The sequence below is a fragment of the Pseudophryne corroboree genome, chromosome 11, assembly GCF_028390025.1.
Source record: "Pseudophryne corroboree isolate aPseCor3 chromosome 11, aPseCor3.hap2, whole genome shotgun sequence".
Taxonomy (NCBI): Eukaryota; Metazoa; Chordata; class Amphibia; order Anura; family Myobatrachidae; genus Pseudophryne; species Pseudophryne corroboree.
The window spans coordinates 178,913,612-178,927,066 of NC_086454.1; the positions used below are offsets into that span (position 1 = coordinate 178,913,612).

At 35.3% G+C, this 13,455-nt stretch overlaps 11 non-coding genes across 11 annotated transcripts; all 11 read right to left on the reverse strand.

The window, feature by feature from the left end:
• Positions 1 to 780: 780 nt before the first annotated feature.
• Positions 781 to 862, reverse strand: TRNAS-UGA (transfer RNA serine (anticodon UGA)). Its single transcript has one exon. It is a non-coding gene; the product is annotated as a tRNA-Ser (tRNA).
• Positions 863 to 1,946: 1,084 nt separating this feature from the next.
• On the reverse strand, positions 1,947 to 2,028 carry TRNAS-UGA (transfer RNA serine (anticodon UGA)). Its single transcript has one exon. It is a non-coding gene; the product is annotated as a tRNA-Ser (tRNA).
• A 1,084-nt stretch (positions 2,029 to 3,112) lies between these two features.
• Positions 3,113 to 3,194, reverse strand: TRNAS-UGA (transfer RNA serine (anticodon UGA)). Its single transcript has one exon. It is a non-coding gene; the product is annotated as a tRNA-Ser (tRNA).
• Positions 3,195 to 4,278: 1,084 nt separating this feature from the next.
• TRNAS-UGA (transfer RNA serine (anticodon UGA)) lies at positions 4,279 to 4,360 on the reverse strand. Its single transcript has one exon. It is a non-coding gene; the product is annotated as a tRNA-Ser (tRNA).
• Positions 4,361 to 5,444: 1,084 nt separating this feature from the next.
• Positions 5,445 to 5,526, reverse strand: TRNAS-UGA (transfer RNA serine (anticodon UGA)). The gene has a single exon. It is a non-coding gene; the product is annotated as a tRNA-Ser (tRNA).
• A 1,080-nt stretch (positions 5,527 to 6,606) lies between these two features.
• Positions 6,607 to 6,688, reverse strand: TRNAS-UGA (transfer RNA serine (anticodon UGA)). Its single transcript has one exon. It is a non-coding gene; the product is annotated as a tRNA-Ser (tRNA).
• Positions 6,689 to 7,768: 1,080 nt separating this feature from the next.
• On the reverse strand, positions 7,769 to 7,850 carry TRNAS-UGA (transfer RNA serine (anticodon UGA)). The gene has a single exon. It is a non-coding gene; the product is annotated as a tRNA-Ser (tRNA).
• A 1,071-nt stretch (positions 7,851 to 8,921) lies between these two features.
• On the reverse strand, positions 8,922 to 9,003 carry TRNAS-UGA (transfer RNA serine (anticodon UGA)). The gene has a single exon. It is a non-coding gene; the product is annotated as a tRNA-Ser (tRNA).
• Positions 9,004 to 10,087: 1,084 nt separating this feature from the next.
• TRNAS-UGA (transfer RNA serine (anticodon UGA)) lies at positions 10,088 to 10,169 on the reverse strand. The gene has a single exon. It is a non-coding gene; the product is annotated as a tRNA-Ser (tRNA).
• Positions 10,170 to 11,254: 1,085 nt separating this feature from the next.
• Positions 11,255 to 11,336, reverse strand: TRNAS-UGA (transfer RNA serine (anticodon UGA)). The gene has a single exon. It is a non-coding gene; the product is annotated as a tRNA-Ser (tRNA).
• A 1,071-nt stretch (positions 11,337 to 12,407) lies between these two features.
• On the reverse strand, positions 12,408 to 12,489 carry TRNAS-UGA (transfer RNA serine (anticodon UGA)). The gene has a single exon. It is a non-coding gene; the product is annotated as a tRNA-Ser (tRNA).
• Positions 12,490 to 13,455: the final 966 nt, after the last annotated feature.

Sequence of the window (13,455 nt, forward strand, 5' to 3'; positions counted from 1 at the left end):
GGTCTATTCCACAGGTTCTCAAACTCGGTTCTCAGAACCCCACACAGTGCATGTTTTGCAGGTCTCCTCGCAGAACCACAAGTAAATAATTAGCTCCACAAGTGGACTTTTTAAAATGTGTCAGTGAGTAATTAATACACCTATGCACCTGCTGGGTTACCTGCAAAACATACACTGTGTGGGGTCCTGGGGACTGAGTTGGAGAACTTATGGTCTATTCCTTAATAAAGTTTGGAATTAGAACAACTGACACAGCACAATTAATAGTTTGTTGATTACCAGACATTATTTCTTACCTTTCATTACATCTCTACAGCTGTAAGTCCAGATAGAAAGAATCTGCATGCATAAGTTGCCACTGGGAAACATTTATACAAGGTCACAAGCATGTACATAGAATGCAGGAAGACACTGTCTGAGATTATATGGTTTAAAAAGAAGTCCATTGTAAAACAGGATATATATGTAGGTGAGCTAAGCTGAGATTGAGAACTCAATTCTTAAACATAACATGCTTTGATTCTTTTCATCTTGAATGCATTTTGTTTTTAAACCAGCTTGAAAAGCAAATGGATTTTGAGTCCATCACCTTAACCACTCGGCCACAACTACCTTAATGTTGTTTCATTGACAAGCTGTGTGCAAAATCAATGTTTTCCTTTTTTGGTAGCTTTTACAGTAAGTTAAACTTTGGGAAATGTAAAAGCTACTTTAGTTTCATGGAAAATAAAGTTATCAAGAACAAATGAGCTTAGCTTTCTACATGCATAGAAAGCAGTACGTAGCTGGCAGGATTTGAACCTGCGCGGAGAAACCCCAATGGATTTCAAGTCCATCGCCTTAACCACTCGGCCACAACTACCTGACCTCAATTGGTTGGTGCTACTCGGAAATCAAAACATTTTTCCTGTTGGCAGAAATATCTGATACATTTTATTTTAATTTGCTTCAATATTAATATGTAAACTTTGTGAAATATAATAGCTAGTATAGTTTAATGTCAAATATAGGTGTCAAGGACTTTTGATCTTGTACTAAATTAATTAGAAATCAGAGCCTTTAACATCACACCATGCCAACACTAGTGCTCATGAACTGTATTGTACATTTTACGGACATTTTATCAAATAATAATCATTTAAAATATATTAGGTTTTTCATTGGTCTATTCCACAGGTTCTCAAACTCGGTTCTCAGAACCCCACACAGTGCATGTTTTGCAGGTCTCCTCGCAGAACCACAAGTAAATAATTAGCTCCACAAGTGGACTTTTTAAAATGTGTCAGTGAGTAATTAATACACCTGTGCACCTGCTGGGTTACCTGCAAAACATACACTGTGTGGGGTCCTGAGAACTGATTTTGAGAACCTATGGTCCATTCCTTAATAAAGTTTGGAATTATAACAACTGACACTGCACAATTAATAGTTTGTTAATTACCAGACATTTTTTCTTACCTTTCATTACATCTCTACAGCTGTAAATCCAGATAGAAAGAATCTGCATGCACAAGTTGCCACTGAGAAACATTTATACAAGGTCACAAACAAGCATGTACATAGAATGCAGGAAGACACTGTCTGAGATTATATGGTTTAAAAAGAAGTCCATTGTAAAACAGGATATATATGTAGGTGAGCTAAGCTGAGATTGAGAACTCAATTCTTAAACATAACATGCTTTGATTCTTTTCATCTTGAATACATTTTGTTTTTAAACCAGCTTGAAAAGCAAATGGATTTTGAGTCCATCACCTTAACCACTCGGCCACAACTACCTTAATGTTGTTTCACTGACAAGCTGTGTGCAAAATCAATGTTTTCCTTTTTTGGTAGCTTTTACAGTAAGTTAAACTTTGGGAAATGTAAAAGCTACTTTAGTCTCATGGAAAATAAAGTTATCAAGGACAAATGAACTTAGCTTTCTACATGCATAAAAAGCAGTACGTAGCTGGAAGGATTTGAACCTGCGCGGGAAAACCCAAATTGATTTCAAGTCCATCGCCTTTACCACTCGGCCACAACTACCTGACCTCAATTGGATGGTGCTACTTGGAAATCAAAACATTTTTCCTGTTGGCAGAAATATCTGATACATTTTATTTTAATTTGCTTCAATATTAATATGTAAACTTTGTGAAATATAATAGCTGGTATAGTTTAATGTCAAATATAGGTGTCAAGGACTTTTGATCTTGTACTAAATTAATTAGAAATCAGAGTCTTTAACATCACACCATGCCAACACTAGTGCTCATGAACTGTATTGTACATTTTACGGACATTTTATCAAATAATAATCATTTAAAATATATTAGGTTTTTCATTGGTCTATTCCACAGGTTCTCAAACTCGGTTCTCAGAAACCCACACAGTGCATGTTTTGCAGGTCTCCTCGCAGAACCACAAGTAAATAATTAGCTCCACAAGTGGACTTTTTAAAATGTGTCAGTGAGTAATTAATACACATATGCACCTGCTGGGTTACCTGCAAAACATACACTGTGTGGGGTCCAGAGGACTGAGTTTGAGAATTTATGGTCTGTTCCTTAATAAAGTTTGGAATTATAACAACTGACACTGCACAATTAATAGTTTGTTAATTACCAGACATTTTTTCTTACCTTTCATTACATCTCTACAGCTGTAAATCCAGATAGAAAGAATCTGCATGCACAAGTTGCCACTGAGAAACATTTATACAAGGTCACAAACAAGCATGTACATAGAATGCAGGAAGACACTGTCTGAGATTATATGGTTTAAAAAGAAGTCCATTGTAAAACAGGATATATATGTAGGTGAGCTAAGCTGAGATTGAGAACTCAATTCTTAAACATAACATGCTTTGATTCTTTTCATCTTGAATGCATTTTGTTTTTAAACCAGCTTGAAAAGCAAATGGATTTTGAGTCCATCACCTTAACCACTCGGCCACAACTACCTTAATGTTGTTTCATTGACAAGCTGTGTGCAAAATCAATGTTTTCCTTTTTTGGTAGCTTTTACAGTAAGTTAAACTTTGGGAAATGTAAAAGCTACTTTAGTTTCATGGAAAATAAAGTTATCAAGAACAAATGAGCTTAGCTTTCTACATGCATAAAAAGCAGTACGTAGCTGGCAGGATTTGAACCTGCGCGGGGAAACCCCAATGGATTTCAAGTCCATCGCCTTAACCACTCGGCCACAACTACCTGACCTCAATTGATTGGTGCTACTTGGAAATCAAAACATTTTTCCTGTTGGCAGAAATATCTGATACATTTTATTTTAATTTGCTTCAATATTAATATGTAAACTTTGTGAAATATAATAGCTAGTATAGTTTAATGTCAAATATAGGTGTCAAGGACTTTTGATCTTGTACTAAATTAATTAGAAATCAGAGCCTTTAACATCACACCATGCCAACACTAGTGCTCATGAACTGTATTGTACATTTTACGGACATTTTATCAAATAATAATCATTTAAAATATATTAGGTTTTTCATTGGTCTATTCCACAGGTTCTCAAACTCGGTTCTCAGAACCCCACACAGTGCATGTTTTGCAGGTCTCCTCGCAGAACCACAAGTAAATAATTAGCTCCACAAGTGGACTTTTTAAAATGTGTCAGTGAGTAATTAATACACCTGTGCACCTGCTGGGTTACCTGCAAAACATACACTGTGTGGGGTCCTGAGAACTGATTTTGAGAACCTATGGTCCATTCCTTAATAAAGTTTGGAATTATAACAACTGACACTGCACAATTAATAGTTTGTTAATTACCAGACATTTTTTCTTACCTTTCATTACATCTCTACAGCTGTAAATCCAGATAGAAAGAATCTGCATGCACAAGTTGCCACTGAGAAACATTTATACAAGGTCACAAACAAGCATGTACATAGAATGCAGGAAGACACTGTCTGAGATTATATGGTTTAAAAAGAAGTCCATTGTAAAACAGGATATATATGTAGGTGAGCTAAGCTGAGATTGAGAACTCAATTCTTAAACATAACATGCTTTGATTCTTTTCATCTTGAATGCATTTTGTTTTTAAACCAGCTTGAAAAGCAAATGGATTTTGAGTCCATCACCTTAACCACTCGGCCACAACTACCTTAATGTTGTTTCACTGACAAGCTGTGTGCAAAATCAATGTTTTCCTTTTTTGGTAGCTTTTACAGTAAGTTAAACTTTGGGAAATGTAAAAGCTACTTTAGTCTCATGGAAAATAAAGTTATCAAGGACAAATGAGCTTAGCTTTCTACATGCATAAAAAGCAGTACGTAGCTGGAAGGATTTGAACCTGCGCGGGGAAACCCAAATGGATTTCAAGTCCATCGCCTTTACCACTCGGCCACAACTACCTGACCTCAATTGGATGGTGCTACTTGGAAATCAAAACATTTTTCCTGTTGGCAGAAATATCTGATACATTTTATTTTAATTTGCTTCAATATTAATATGTAAACTTTGTGAAATATAATAGCTAGTATAGTTTAATGTCAAATATAGGTGTCAAGGACTTTTGATCTTGTACTAAATTAATTAGAAATCAGAGTCTTTAACATCACACCATGCCAACACTAGTGCTCATGAACTGTATTGTACATTTTACGGACATTTTATCAAATAATAATCATTTAAAATATATTAGGTTTTTCATTGGTCTATTCCACAGGTTCTCAAACTCGGTTCTCAGAAACCCACACAGTGCATGTTTTGCAGGTCTCCTCGCAGAACCACAAGTAAATAATTAGCTCCACAAGTGGACTTTTTAAAATGTGTCAGTGAGTAATTAATACACATATGCACCTGCTGGGTTACCTGCAAAACATACACTGTGTGGGGTCCAGAGGACTGAGTTTGAGAATTTATGGTCTGTTCCTTAATAAAGTTTGGAATTACAACAACTGACACTGCACAATTAATAGTTTGTTGATAACCAGACATTATTTCTTACCTTTCATTACATCTCTACAGCTGTAAATCCAGATATAAAGAATCTGCATGCACAAGTTGCCACTGAGAAACATTTATACAAGGTCACAAACAAGCATGTACATAGAATGCAGGAAGACACTGTCTGAGATTATATGGTTTAAAAAGAAGTCCATTGTAAAACAGGATATATATGTAGGTGAGCTAAGCTGAGATTGAGAACTCAATTCTTAAACATAACATGCTTTGATTCTTTTCATCTTGAATGCATTTTGTTTTTAAACCAGCTTGAAAAGCAAATGGATTTTGAGTCCATCACCTTAACCACTCGGCCACAACTACCTTAATGTTGTTTCACTGACAAGCTGTGTGCAAAATCAATGTTTTCCTTTTTTGGTAGCATTTACAGTAAGTTAAACTTTGGGAAATGTAAAAGCTACTTTAGTCTCATGGAAAATAAAGTTATCAAGGACAAATGAGCTTAGCTTTCTACATGCATAAAAAGCAGTACGTAGCTGGAAGGATTTGAACCTGCGCTGGGAAATCCAAATGGATTTCAAGTCTATCGCCTTAACCACTCGGCCACAACTACCTGACCTCAATTGGATGGTGCTACTTGGAAATCAAAACATTTTTCCTGTTGGCAGAAATATCTGATACATTTTATTTTAATTTGCTTCAATATTAATATGTAAACTTTGTGAAATATAATAGCTAGTATAGTTTAATGTCAAATATAGGTGTCAAGGACTTTTGATCTTGTACTAAATTAATTAGAAATCAGAGCCTTTAACATCACACCATGCCAACACTAGTGCTCATGAACTGTATTGTACATTTTACGGACATTTTATCAAATAATAATCATTTAAAATATATTAGGTTTTTCATTGGTCTATTCCACAGGTTCTCAAACTCGGTTCTCAGAAACCCACACAGTGCATGTTTTGCAGGTCTCCTCGCAGAACCACAAGTAAATAATTAGCTCCACAAGTGGACTTTTTAAAATGTGTCAGTGAGTAATTAATACACATATGCACCTGCTGGGTTACCTGCAAAACATACACTGTGTGGGGTCCAGATGACTGAGTTTGAGAATTTATGGTCTGTTCCTTAATAAAGTTTGGAATTACAACAACTGACACTGCACAATTAATAGTTTGTTGATAACCAGACATTATTTCTTACCTTTCATTACATCTCTACAGCTGTAAATCCAGATAGAAAGAATCTACATGCATAAATTGCCACTGGGAAACATTTATACAATGTCACAAGCATGTACATAGAATGCAGGAAGACACTGTCTGAGATTATATGGTTTAAAAAGAAGTCCATTGTAAAACAGGATATATATGTAGGTGAGCTAAGCTGAGATTGAGAACTCAATTCTTAAACATAACATGCTTTGATTCTCTTCATCTTGAATGCATTTCGTTTTTAAACCAGCTTGAAAAGCAAATGGATTTTGAGTCCATCACCTTAACCACTCGGCCACAACTACCTTAATGTTGTTTCATTGACAAGCTGTGTGCAAAATCAATGTTTTCCTTTTTTGGCAGCTTTTACATTAAGTTAAACTTTGGGAAATGTAAAAGCTACTTTAGTTTCATGGAAAATAAAGTTATCAAGGACAAATGATCTTAGCTTTCTACATGCATAAAAAGCAGTACGTAGCTGGCAGGATTTGAACCTGCGCGGGGAAACCCCAATGGATTTCAAGTCCATCGCCTTAACCACTCGGCCACAACTACCTGAACTCAATTGGATGGTGCTACTTGGAAATCAAAACATTTTTCCTGTTGGCAGAAATATCTGATACATTTTATTTTAATTTGCTTCAATATTAATATGTAAACTTTGTGAAATATAATAGCTAGTTTAGTTTAATGTCAAATATAGGTGTCAAGGACTTTTGATCTTGTACTAAATTAATTAGAAATCAGAGCCTTTAACATCACACCATGCCAACACCAGTGCTCATAACCTGTATTGTACATTTTACGGACATTTTATCAAATAATAATCATTTAAAATATATTAGGTTTTTCATTGGTCTATTCCACAGGTTCTCAAACTCGGTTCTCAGAAACCCACACAGTGCATGTTTTGCAGGTCTCCTCGCAGAACCACAAGTAAATAATTAGCTCCACAAGTGGACTTTTTAAAATGTGTCAGTGAGTAATTAATACACCTGTGCACCTGCTTGGTTACCTGCAAAACATACACTGTGTGGGGTCCTGAGAACTGAGTTTGAGAACCTATGGTCCATTCCTTAATAAAGTTTGGAATTATAACAACTCACACTGCACAATTAATAGTTTGTTAAATACCAGACATTTTTTCTTACCTTTCATTACATCTCTACAGCTGTAAATCCAGATAGAAAGAATCTGCATGCACAAGTTGCCACTGAGAAACATTTATACAAGGTCACAAGCATGTACATAGAATGCAGGAAGACACTGTCTGAGATTATATGGTTTAAAAAGAAGTCCATTGTAAAACAGGATATATATGTAGGTGAGCTAAGCTGAGATTGAGAACTCAATTCTTAAACATAACATGCTTTGATTCTTTTCATCTTGAATGCATTTTGTTTTTAAACCAGCTAGAAAAGCAAATGGATTTTGAGTCCATCACCTTAACCACTCGGCCACAACTACCTTAATGTTGTTTCACTGACAAGCTGTGTGCAAAATCAATGTTTTCCTTTTTTGGTAGCTTTTACAGTAAGTTAAACTTTGGGAAATGTAAAAGCTACTTTAGTCTCATGGAAAATAAAGTTATCAAGGACAAATGAGCTTAGCTTTCTACATGCATAAAAAGCAGTACGTAGCTGGCAGGAGTTGAACCTGCGCGGGGAAACTCCAATGGATTTCAAGTCCATCGCCTTAACCACTCGGCCACAACTACCTGACCTCAATTGGTTGGTGCTACTTGGAAATCAAAACATTTTTCCTGTTGGCAGAAATATCTGATACATTTTATTTTAATTTGCTTCAATATTAATATGTAAACTTTGTGAAATATAATAGCTAGTATAGTTTAATGTCAAATATAGGTGTCAAGGACTTTTGATCTTGTACTAAATTAATTAGAAATCAGAGCCTTTAACATCACACCATGCCAACACTAGTGCTCATGAACTGTATTGTACATTTTACGGACATTTTAATAAATAATAATCATTTAAAATATATTAGGTTTTTCATTGGTCTATTCCACAGGTTCTCAGAACCCCACACAATGCATGTTTTGCAGGTCTCCTCGCAGAACCACAAGTAAATAATTAGCTCCACAAGTGGACTTTTTAAAATGTGTCAGTGAGTAATTAATACACCTGTGCACCTGCTGGGTTACCTGCAAAACATACACTGTGTGGGGTCCTGAGAACTGATTTTGAGAACCTATGGTCCATTCCTTAATAAAGTTTGGAATTATAACAACTGACACTGCACAATTAATAGTTTGTTAATTACCAGACATTTTTTCTTACCTTTCATTACATCTCTACAGCTGTAAATCCAGATAGAAAGAATCTGCATGCACAAGTTGCCACTGAGAAACATTTATACAAGGTCACAAACAAGCATGTACATAGAATGCAGGAAGACACTGTCTGAGATTATATGGTTTAAAAAGAAGTCCATTGTAAAACAGGATATATATGTAGGTGAGCTAAGCTGAGATTGAGAACTCAATTCTTAAACATAACATGCTTTGATTCTTTTCATCTTGAATGCATTTTGTTTTTAAACCAGCTTGAAAAGCAAATGGATTTTGAGTCCATCACCTTAACCACTCGGCCACAACTACCTTAATGTTGTTTCATTGACAAGCTGTGTGCAAAATCAATGTTTTCCTTTTTTGGTAGCTTTTACAGTAAGTTAAACTTTGGGAAATGTAAAAGCTACTTTAGTTTCATGGAAAATAAAGTTATCAAGAACAAATGAGCTTAGCTTTCTACATGCATAAAAAGCAGTACGTAGCTGGCAGGATTTGAACCTGCGCGGGGAAACCCCAATGGATTTCAAGTCCATCGCCTTAACCACTCGGCCACAACTACCTGACCTCAATTGATTGGTGCTACTTGGAAATCAAAACATTTTTCCTGTTGGCAGAAATATCTGATACATTTTATTTTAATTTGCTTCAATATTAATATGTAAACTTTGTGAAATATAATAGCTAGTATAGTTTAATGTCAAATATAGGTGTCAAGGACTTTTGATCTTGTACTAAATTAATTAGAAATCAGAGCCTTTAACATCACACCATGCCAACACTAGTGCTCATGAACTGTATTGTACATTTTACGGACATTTTATCAAATAATAATCATTTAAAATATATTAGGTTTTTCATTGGTCTATTCCACAGGTTCTCAAACTCGGTTCTCAGAACCCCACACAGTGCATGTTTTGCAGGTCTCCTCGCAGAACCACAAGTAAATAATTAGCTCCACAAGTGGACTTTTTAAAATGTGTCAGTGAGTAATTAATACACCTGTGCACCTGCTGGGTTACCTGCAAAACATACACTGTGTGGGGTCCTGAGAACTGATTTTGAGAACCTATGGTCCATTCCTTAATAAAGTTTGGAATTATAACAACTGACACTGCACAATTAATAGTTTGTTAATTACCAGACATTTTTTCTTACCTTTCATTACATCTCTACAGCTGTAAATCCAGATAGAAAGAATCTGCATGCACAAGTTGCCACTGAGAAACATTTATACAAGGTCACAAACAAGCATGTACATAGAATGCAGGAAGACACTGTCTGAGATTATATGGTTTAAAAAGAAGTCCATTGTAAAACAGGATATATATGTAGGTGAGCTAAGCTGAGATTGAGAACTCAATTCTTAAACATAACATGCTTTGATTCTTTTCATCTTGAATGCATTTTGTTTTTAAACCAGCTTGAAAAGCAAATGGATTTTGAGTCCATCACCTTAACCACTCGGCCACAACTACCTTAATGTTGTTTCACTGACAAGCTGTGTGCAAAATCAATGTTTTCCTTTTTTGGTAGCTTTTACAGTAAGTTAAACTTTGGGAAATGTAAAAGCTACTTTAGTCTCATGGAAAATAAAGTTATCAAGGACAAATGAGCTTAGCTTTCTACATGCATAAAAAGCAGTACGTAGCTGGAAGGATTTGAACCTGCGCGGGGAAACCCAAATGGATTTCAAGTCCATCGCCTTTACCACTCGGCCACAACTACCTGACCTCAATTGGATGGTGCTACTTGGAAATCAAAACATTTTTCCTGTTGGCAGAAATATCTGATACATTTTATTTTAATTTGCTTCAATATTAATATGTAAACTTTGTGAAATATAATAGCTAGTATAGTTTAATGTCAAATATAGGTGTCAAGGACTTTTGATCTTGTACAAAATTAATTAGAAATCAGAGTCTTTAACATCACACCATGCCAACACTAGTGCTCATGAACTGTATTGTACATTTTACGGACATTTTATCAAATAATAATCATTTAAAATATATTAGGTTTTTCATTGGTCTATTCCACAGGTTCTCAAACTCGGTTCTCAGAAACCCACACAGTGCATGTTTTGCAGGTCTCCTCGCAGAACCACAAGTAAATAATTAGCTCCACAAGTGGACTTTTTAAAATGTGTCAGTGAGTAATTAATACACATATGCACCTGCTGGGTTACCTGCAAAACATACACTGTGTGGGGTCCAGAGGACTGAGTTTGAGAATTTATGGTCTGTTCCTTAATAAAGTTTGGAATTACAACAACTGACACTGCACAATTAATAGTTTGTTGATAACCAGACATTATTTCTTACCTTTCATTACATCTCTACAGCTGTAAATCCAGATATAAAGAATCTGCATGCACAAGTTGCCACTGAGAAACATTTATACAAGGTCACAAACAAGCATGTACATAGAATGCAGGAAGACACTGTCTGAGATTATATGGTTTAAAAAGAAGTCCATTGTAAAACAGGATATATATGTAGGTGAGCTAAGCTGAGATTGAGAACTCAATTCTTAAACATAACATGCTTTGATTCTTTTCATCTTGAATGCATTTTGTTTTTAAACCAGCTTGAAAAGCAAATGGATTTTGAGTCCATCACCTTAACCACTCGGCCACAACTACCTTAATGTTGTTTCATTGACAAGCTGTGTGCAAAATCAATGTTTTCCTTTTTTGGTAGCTTTTACAGTAAGTTAAACTTTGGGAAATGTAAAAGCTACTTTAGTTTCATGGAAAATAAAGTTATCAAGAACAAATGAGCTTAGCTTTCTACATGCATAAAAAAGCAGTACGTAGCTGGCAGGATTTGAACCTGCGCGGGGAAACCCCAATGGATTTCAAGTCCATCGCCTTAACCACTCGGCCACAACTACCTGACCTCAATTGGTTGGTGCTACTTGGAAATCAAAACATTTTTCCTGTTGGCAGAAATATCTGATACATTTTATTTTAATTTGCTACAATATTAATATGTAAACTTTGTGAAATATAATAGCTAGTATAGTTTAATGTCAAATATAGGTGTCAAGGACTTTTGATCTTGTACTAAATTAATTAGAAATCAGAGCCTTTAACATCACACCATGCCAACACTAGTGCTCATGAACTGTATTGTACATTTTACGGACATTTTATCAAATAATAATCATTTAAAATATATTAGGTTTTTCATTGGTCTATTCCACAGGTTCTCAGAACCCCACACAGTGCATGTTTTGCAGGTCTCCTCGCAGAACCACAAGTAAATAATTAGCTCCACAAGTGGACTTTTTAAAATGTGTCAGTGAGTAATTAATACACCTGTGCACCTGCTGGGTTACCTGCAAAACATACACTGTGTGGGGTCCTGAGAACTGATTTTGAGAACCTATGGTCCATTCCTTAATAAAGTTTGGAATTATAACAACTGACACTGCACAATTAATAGTTTGTTAATTACCAGACATTTTTTCTTACCTTTCATTACATCTCTACAGCTGTAAATCCAGATAGAAAGAATCTGCATGCACAAGTTGCCACTGAGAAACATTTATACAAGGTCACAAACAAGCATGTACATAGAATGCAGGAAGACACTGTCTGAGATTATATGGTTTAAAAAGAAGTCCATTGTAAAACAGGATATATATGTAGGTGAGCTAAGCTGAGATTGAGAACTCAATTCTTAAACATAACATGCTTTGATTCTTTTCATCTTGAATGCATTTTGTTTTTAAACCAGCTTGAAAAGCAAATGGATTTTGAGTCCATCACCTTAACCACTCGGCCACAACTACCTTAATGTTGTTTCACTGACAAGCTGTGTGCAAAATCAATGTTTTCCTTTTTTGGTAGCATTTACAGTAAGTTAAACTTTGGGAAATGTAAAAGCTACTTTAGTCTCATGGAAAATAAAGTTATCAAGGACAAATGAGCTTAGCTTTCTACATGCATAAAAAGCAGTACGTAGCTGGAAGGATTTGAACCTGCGCTGGGAAATCCAAATGGATTTCAAGTCTATCGCCTTAACCACTCGGCCACAACTACCTGACCTCAATTGGATGGTGCTACTTGGAAATCAAAACATTTTTCCTGTTGGCAGAAATATCTGATACATTTTATTTTAATTTGCTTCAATATTAATATGTAAACTTTGTGAAATATAATAGCTAGTATAGTTTAATGTCAAATATAGGTGTCAAGGACTTTTGATCTTGTACTAAATTAATTAGAAATCAGAGCCTTTAACATCACACCATGCCAACACTAGTGCTCATGAACTGTATTGTACATTTTACGGACATTTTATCAAATAATAATCATTTAAAATATATTAGGTTTTTCATTGGTCTATTCCACAGGTTCTCAAACTCGGTTCTCAGAAACCCACACAGTGCATGTTTTGCAGGTCTCCTCGCAGAACCACAAGTAAATAATTAGCTCCACAAGTGGACTTTTTAAAATGTGTCAGTGAGTAATTAATACACATATGCACCTGCTGGGTTACCTGCAAAACATACACTGTGTGGGGTCCAGATGACTGAGTTTGAGAATTTATGGTCTGTTCCTTAATAAAGTTTGGAATTACAACAACTGACACTGCACAATTAATAGTTTGTTGATAACCAGACATTATTTCTTACCTTTCATTACATCTCTACAGCTGTAAATCCAGATAGAAAGAATCTACATGCATAAATTGCCACTGGGAAACATTTATACAATGTCACAAGCATGTACATAGAATGCAGGAAGACACTGTCTGAGATTATATGGTTTAAAAAGAAGTCCATTGTAAAACAGGATATATATGTAGGTGAGCTAAGCTGAGATTGAGAACTCAATTCTTAAACATAACATGCTTTGATTCTCTTCATCTTGAATGCATTTCGTTTTTAAACCAGCTTGAAAAGCAAATGGATTTTGAGTCCATCACCTTAACCACTCGGCCACAACTACCTTAATGTTGTTTCATTGACAAGCTGTGTGCAAAATCAATGTTTTCCTTTTTTG